Raw genomic sequence first — 6,918 nt, 5'->3', positions numbered from 1 at the left:
CCTATGGCCTTTGCCGCTGGCGCTGCTCGCCTAAATGCAGTCCAATTGAACCGCGATAAGGCATCTGCTATCACATTTAATCTCCCCGGGACATGCTTTGCTTTAAAGTTGATGTTGCTGCGCATGCAGAGCAGCACCAGCCTCCGCAACAGCCGGATCACCGGGCTTGATGTTGCGGAGAGGCTGTTTACTGCTCCCACTACCCCAAGGTTGTCGGACCAGAATATGATGTGTTTGTTACTGAGCTCCTTAGCCCAAAGCTCCACCGCCACTATGATGGGAAAAAGCTCCAGGAAGGCGATGTTCTTTGATAAACCCGAGTCTATCCATGCTTGGGGCCATGGTTCTGCGCACCATTCCCCTTTTAGGTAAGCCCCGAAGCCTAGCGACCCCGCCGCGTCTGTGAACAGCTCTAGCTCCTGGTTACTACGGCCCCCTTCTATCCATAGCTTTTTGCCATTAAAGTCCTGGAGGAAAGCTTCCCAGACGCCCAGGTCTGATCTAAGTTCTTTAGTGACCCTGATGCGGTGCAGTGGTCGGGATGCCCCCGCGGTCGACCTCTCTAATCTCCTGCTGAAAATCCTGCCCATGAGTATGACCCTACATGTGAAATTTAGGAGCCCGAGCAGTGCCTGCATCTGTCTTAGTGAAACCTTCCTAGCACCCTTGCATTCCTGAATAAGACCCCTCAGTTTGATAACTTTATCCCTGGGCAACCTAGATTCCCCGGCCACTGAATCGATCTCGATCCCTAGGAATGATAAGGTGCTGACCGGGCCCTCTGTTTTGTCCTCAGCTATGGGTATCCCCATGTTACGCATTAGCCCAGAGCTGCTCTCTAAGAGCCTCTTGCAAAGTGTGGACTCAGGGGGCCCCACGAGGAGGAAATCATCCAAGTAATGTGCTATAGTGTCACACCCCGTACGATTCATTATGCACCAGTGTATAAACGTGCTAAATGCCTCAAAAAAGGCGCAGGAAATGGCGCAGCCCATGGGTAGGCACATGTCCACATAGTAAGCCCCCTCGAACTTGCAACCCATGAGCCTGAAACTATCTGGGTGTAATGGTAGTAGGCGAAATGCTGACTCTATGTCCAGCTTGGCCATAAGGGACCCCCTCCCATAAGTCCTGACTATGGTGATGGCCCTATCAAACGATTGGTATTGGACATGGCACGCCTGCTGATCGATAGCGTCATTGACGGATCTGCCCTTGGGGTAAGATAGGTACTGAATGAGCCTGAATTTGCCGGGTACTTTCTTTGGAACTACCCCTAAGGGGGATATGATTAAATTGTGTATGGGCAGTGAGTGAAATGGCCCTGCCATGCGTCCCAGGCTTATCTCCTTGTTGATTTTTTCACGCACAACGTGCGGGTAAATCGAGGCGGATTTAAGGTTGCGCCTTGCGCGGGTGGTTACCAAATTGGACCCCACTGGAATGACAAAACTCTCCCTAAAACCTCTCTCGAGAAAATCCGCTGTCGCCTGACAAGGGTAGGCCTGGAGCCATGGCAGCATACATTCTAATTTAATTGGCGTTTCCGCCCTTGCCGGGGCCACTATCAGCCTGCTTGCCGGTGGTCTTGGCGTTTCTAAAACATTTGTGCGCTGGGTGGTCGCCGCTGCAGGTTGAACAAACGTGTAGGAACCTACACTCCCCTCCCCTAGAGCAAGAGTTTTTATTGAAGGCCCAGCACTCTGATCTCTTGGGTTTACCCGGTGGTTGATTAGCTGGCCGCCCACCCGGTCCCCTGGCAAAGGGAGCCAATTTCTCCGGTGTAACCCGGCGGATCCATAAGTCCAGGTCCTTAGTGCCAAAATTCAGAACGGGGTTACCGTGCATCTTGTGCCTAAACTCCTCATCGTATTCGTGCCACGCTGCGCCCCCATACGTTTTGCGTGTGTCGTGTATCAGTTCGATGTACTTAAGGACATTCAGGCCCTCCTCTGGGTGCTTCTCCAGCAGGCAGCTGGCTAACACTAGGTAACCCCTTAGCCAGTTGTCCATGGTTTTATGCTTGTTACCGCCCTCATCGCCTGCAGCCTTCGCTTTTTTCTTGGCCTGCAACCCCTCAGTAGAAAGGTCGTATACATCTGTGAATTTCCCTTTTATAATTGCCTTTCTCACCTTGGGTGTAACCCGACTGGAGAGAGAGGTCATAGCGCAGGCGTAAGTGTCCTTACCCTTCATCGCTGCGCTGGCGCTGACGCTACCCTCCTTTGTTTTTGGGGCCTTGCTCTCCTCCGCTGCCTCCTGCGTTGCCCCGCTTGGCCTAGCCTTAAGTGCCCGGTTAATTCCCACTAGCTGTTTCTTTAGGAATATATACATCGGGGTCTTGTGTAGTCGCGTTGCACTCTCTGACTCTGAAATGTCGCTGTCGCTGTCACTATCCGAATCGCTAGTCTCAGTACTAGACATAGGATTCATTTCCTTACCCTGAATCCCGTCGGTCGGGTCAGCATCCTGCGCTGACCCAGAAGTGGAGCTTGTTGACTGGGTGCGGCGTCGATTGTCCTCTTCGCCGTGCGCTGCTGAAGACGGGTAGAGGCCCTGGTCCGACTCCCAGGCGTGAGATGACCACTCATTGGCCGCCGCTTCCTGCTGAAACTGAGAAGACCCAGCCTGCGGTTCCCATGTGGGATCCAGGGGCTGGGTCACATTAAATCCCCCGACCCGACGTGACCCCTGGGTGGGAGGGGCAGGGGCCCCACGATGGCTGGGGCGGTTATACACTGGACCGCCCGCGCCCCTGCCAGCTGGAGGTAAGTAGGTGGGATGGTTGGGCATGGCGTATGGCGGTATGAAGTATGTTGGTGCTTCACGGTAGTAACCCCGCTCACAGTCTGTCCTGTACTGTGAGGGGTAAGGTTGAGGTCGCCCTGAAGGGTGAAATTGAGGTCGCCCTGCAGTACCGCTAGGGGCCTCATGGTGGCGCTGCTGCATTGAAGAGCCAAGGCAAAAGCCTGCCTCTGCAGACCTGCCTGTGACCTCCTGTCCCCTTAAGGAACTCGGGCAGGGAAACCCCCCCCTTAAGGAACTCGGGCAGGGAAACCCCCCCTCCCCCTGCTCATAGGAGCCTGTGGAGTGAGAGGGAAGCAGGGGGAGGGGCCAGGCTGCAGGGGGAGGGGCCAGGCTGCAGGGGGAGGGGCCAGGCTGCAGCCCGCGCAGGGGAAGAGCGCCCCTCCCTCCCCTGCTGCTGCTGCCCATGGGAGGGAGGCGAGTAATGACGCCGAGGAGCACGTGGACCCCGGCCGGAGGGGTAAGTGAGCAGGGGGAGCGGGTCCTGGCAGTCCCCCCGACCGGGTTGAGAAAGGAAGGGGGGGACCTGGCCAGCGTGTGCCCCGGGCGGCGCCTAATATTCCCCGCGATCGGGGTGAGGAGGTTGGGGGAGCTGGATGCGGCCGGGGAGGTGATTGAGCCAGGGGAGCGGGGCCCGACCAGCACGCGCCCTAGCCAGATGGTTCCCGCGGTCGGGTTGGGAGGGCTGGTAGTGGGGGACCTGGCCATCGGGCAGCGCGTTGCCGTCATCGGCAGGGGGGTGAGCGGGCTGGCGACGCGGGGGCTGGCAGAGGAGAGGCCGCACACTATTGAGGGCGGAGCGGCTCTCCCCAGAGATCTGGTCCTCCAGTCCTGAAGGCTGGCGGCGTGGGGCCCGGCGAGACCGCGCTTGGGCAGGGGAAGGTGAGCGCGGGCGGCGTGGGGCCCGGCGAGACCGCGCTTGGGCAGGGGAAGGTGAGCGCGGGCAGCGTGGCTTCGCAGGGCCCCGAACCGGGAGGCGGCCTCGGGAAGGGGGGCGCTTGAGGGAGGGCCTGGGGGCAGTGGAGGGGACAGGGGAAGTAGCGGGCGCTGGCGGGAGGCGTCTACGCTTGGCGGGGGACCTGGCCGGGCTGGGGGGATGGGAACGTGGGTTTCTGCCCGCACCTCTGCGCTGGGATCTGCGCGGGGCAGGGACACTTACCTGATCCTCTGTTGCAGCCGCAGCATCGGATTCAGGATCCAGGTGGGTGAGGCTGGCAGGGCTCGAGGGGTCTTCATACAGCGGGGAGCTGCTGTAATCCACGAGGCCGGTCATCATATCTGGAAAGATGTGCAGATCCGCAGCAAAAATCCTGTAAGGTAAGGGAAAAAATTCCGTTATCTCTGACTCTTCCCCCCGGGGACCCTCTCTTTATACCCTCTCACCCTCCTCCCCCTAGATGGGAGGGGACAAGCAGCCTTCCCACTCCGTGGGGGAAGGGGGGTTATCCGACCCCCCAGCTCACGCCAATCAGGACGTCGCAGCCCTTAAGGAGCCTACGACCCCATTTTGGGGCCTCTGTCTCATCATATTCCCCCCACCAGTCTCCTGGTCAGAAAGCGTATTGCACAGCAGATGCTAATGCCAATTATTGACTATGGAGACATAGTATATGGCTCGGCTCCTCAAACCCACCTTAGCAAACTTGACACCCTCTACAATTCAATTTGTCGTTTTGTTCTCCAATGCAACTACAACACACATCACTGCGAAATGCTCAAAGAACTAGATTGGTCATCACTCGAGTCTAGGCGCAAAGTTCACCTTTCCTGTCTTGCCTTTAAATTCTTTCTGGGCAAGCTACCCATCTACCTGAAAAAGCTCCTCACCCCTACCACACGCAGCACCTATCACCTGAGATCAGACTCCAAAAGACTGTTCATGGTCCCAAGGCTCAACAAAGTATTCGGCCGCTCCTCCTCCTCTTACCGTGCACCCCAAAACTGGAACAACCCACCGCAGACTCTCACAGCCGCCACCAGTTTAAGTTCTTTCAAATCTAAGGCTGTCGCACATTTTAATCTGGTCTGTAACTGTTTCATACGCCCATAATACAAATTATCTTTAACTGTGCATGCAATGTCTTGTATATAATGTATACCCTGTTTATTTATGTAACTGTATTTGTAACCATGTATTATTTGTTTTACTCTGTGCCCAGGACATACGTGAAAACGAGATGTAACTCTCAATGTATTACTTCCTGGGGTAACTCTCACTGTATTACTTCCTGGGGTAACTCTCACTGTATTACTTCCTGGGGTAACTCTCACTGTATTACTTCCTGGGGTAACTCTCACTGTATTACTTCCTGGGGTAACTCTCACTGTATTACTTCCTGGGGTAACTCTCACTGTATTACTTCCTGGGGTAACTCTCACTGTATTACTTCCTGGGGTAACTCTCACTGTATTACTTCCTGGGGTAACTCTCACTGTATTACTTCCTGGGGTAACTCTCACTGTATTACTTCCTGGTAAAATATTTTATAAATAAATAAAATAAATAAATCCCGAGTTCCCCACAGAGCTGCGCCCAGAGCGCCATTAAAATAGTGTTTATAGCAACTGCAGTTATATTAACCCGGTCTCCTCCTGCCCCTGCCCCTGCCCCTCCCCCTCCCCCTACCCCTCCCCCTCCTCCTCCCCCTACCCCTACCCCTCCCCCTCCTCCTCCCCCTACCCCTCCCCCTCCTCCTCCCCCTACCCCTCCCCCTCCTCCTCCCCCTCCTCCTCCCCCTACCCCTCCCCCTCTTCCTCCCCCTACCCCTCCTCCTCCCCCTACCCCTCCCCCTCCTCCTCCCCCTACCCCTCCCCCTCCTCCTCCCCCTACCCCTCCTCCTCCCCCTACCCCTCCTCCTCCCCCTACCCCTCCTCCTCCCCCTACCCCTCCTCCTCCCCTTCCCCCTCCCCTTCCCCCACCCCTCCTCCTCCCTTCCCCCTCCCCTTCCCCCACCCCTCCTCCTCCCCTTCCCCCACCCCTCCTCCTCCCCTTCCCCCACCCCTCCTCCTCCCCTTCCCCCACCCCTCCTCCTCCCCTTCCCCCACCCCTCCTCCTCCCCTTCCCCCACCCCTCCTCCTCCCCTTCCCCCTCCCCTTCCCCTTCCCCCCTCCCCCTCCCCTTCCCCCTCCCCTTCTCCCTCCCTTCTCCCTCCCCTTCTCCCTCCCCTACTCCCTCCCCTTCTCCCTCCCCTTCTCCCTCCCCTTCTCCCTCCCCTTGCCCCTCTCATTCCCCCTGCCCCTCTCATTCCCCCTGCCCCTCTCATTCCCCTGCCCTCCCCCTCCCCGTGCTGTATTATTGTACTTTGAGGTGGGAATAGTAAGGTTTTTGATTTATGGCGTGTAAAATAGCGGTATCAGATGGGGTGTGAACGCCGGTGTTAGACATGCAATGGGCGTGGGGATAAAGTGGGAGGGTTACCTTGCTACAGGGTCACGTGGTGTGTTTGGGATTCCCCTGCAGTCTCCCTGTCACCGAGCGGTGACACTGAATCGCGACGTTTAGCGGGAATCTGCAGTCTCCCTGTCACAGAGCGGTGACACTGAATCGCGACGGTTAGCGGGGAATCTGCAGTCTCCCTGTCACAGAGCGGTGACACTGAATCGCGACGGTTAGCAGGGAATCTGCAGTCTCCCTGTCACCGAGCGGTGACACTGAATCGCGACGGTTAGCGGGGAATCTGCAGTATCCCTGTCACAGAGCGGTGACACTGAATCGCGACGGTTAGCGGGGAATCTGCAGTATCCCTGTCACAGAGCGGTGACACTGAATCGCGACGGTTAGCAGGGAATCTGCAGTCTCCCTGTCACAGAGCGGTGACACTGAATCGCGACGGTTAGCAGGGAATCTGCAGTCTCCCTGTCACAGAGCGGTGACACTGAATCGCGACGTTTAGCAGGGAATCTGCAGTCTCCCTGTCACAGAGCGGTGACACTGAATCGCGACGGTTAGCGGGGAATCTGCAGTCTCCCTGTCACAGAGCGGTGACACTGAATCGCGACGTTTAGCAGGGAATCTGCAGTCTCCCTGTCACAGAGCGGTGACACTGAATCGCGACGTTTAGCAGGGAATCTGCAGTCTCCCTGTCACACAGCGGTGACACTGAATCGCGACGG

This window comes from Ascaphus truei, chromosome 11 (assembly GCF_040206685.1).
Source record: "Ascaphus truei isolate aAscTru1 chromosome 11, aAscTru1.hap1, whole genome shotgun sequence".
In the NCBI taxonomy this organism is placed as follows: Eukaryota; Metazoa; Chordata; class Amphibia; order Anura; family Ascaphidae; genus Ascaphus; species Ascaphus truei.
The sequence above is the reverse complement of the archived record's forward strand: the minus strand, read 5'-3'. Positions refer to the sequence as shown.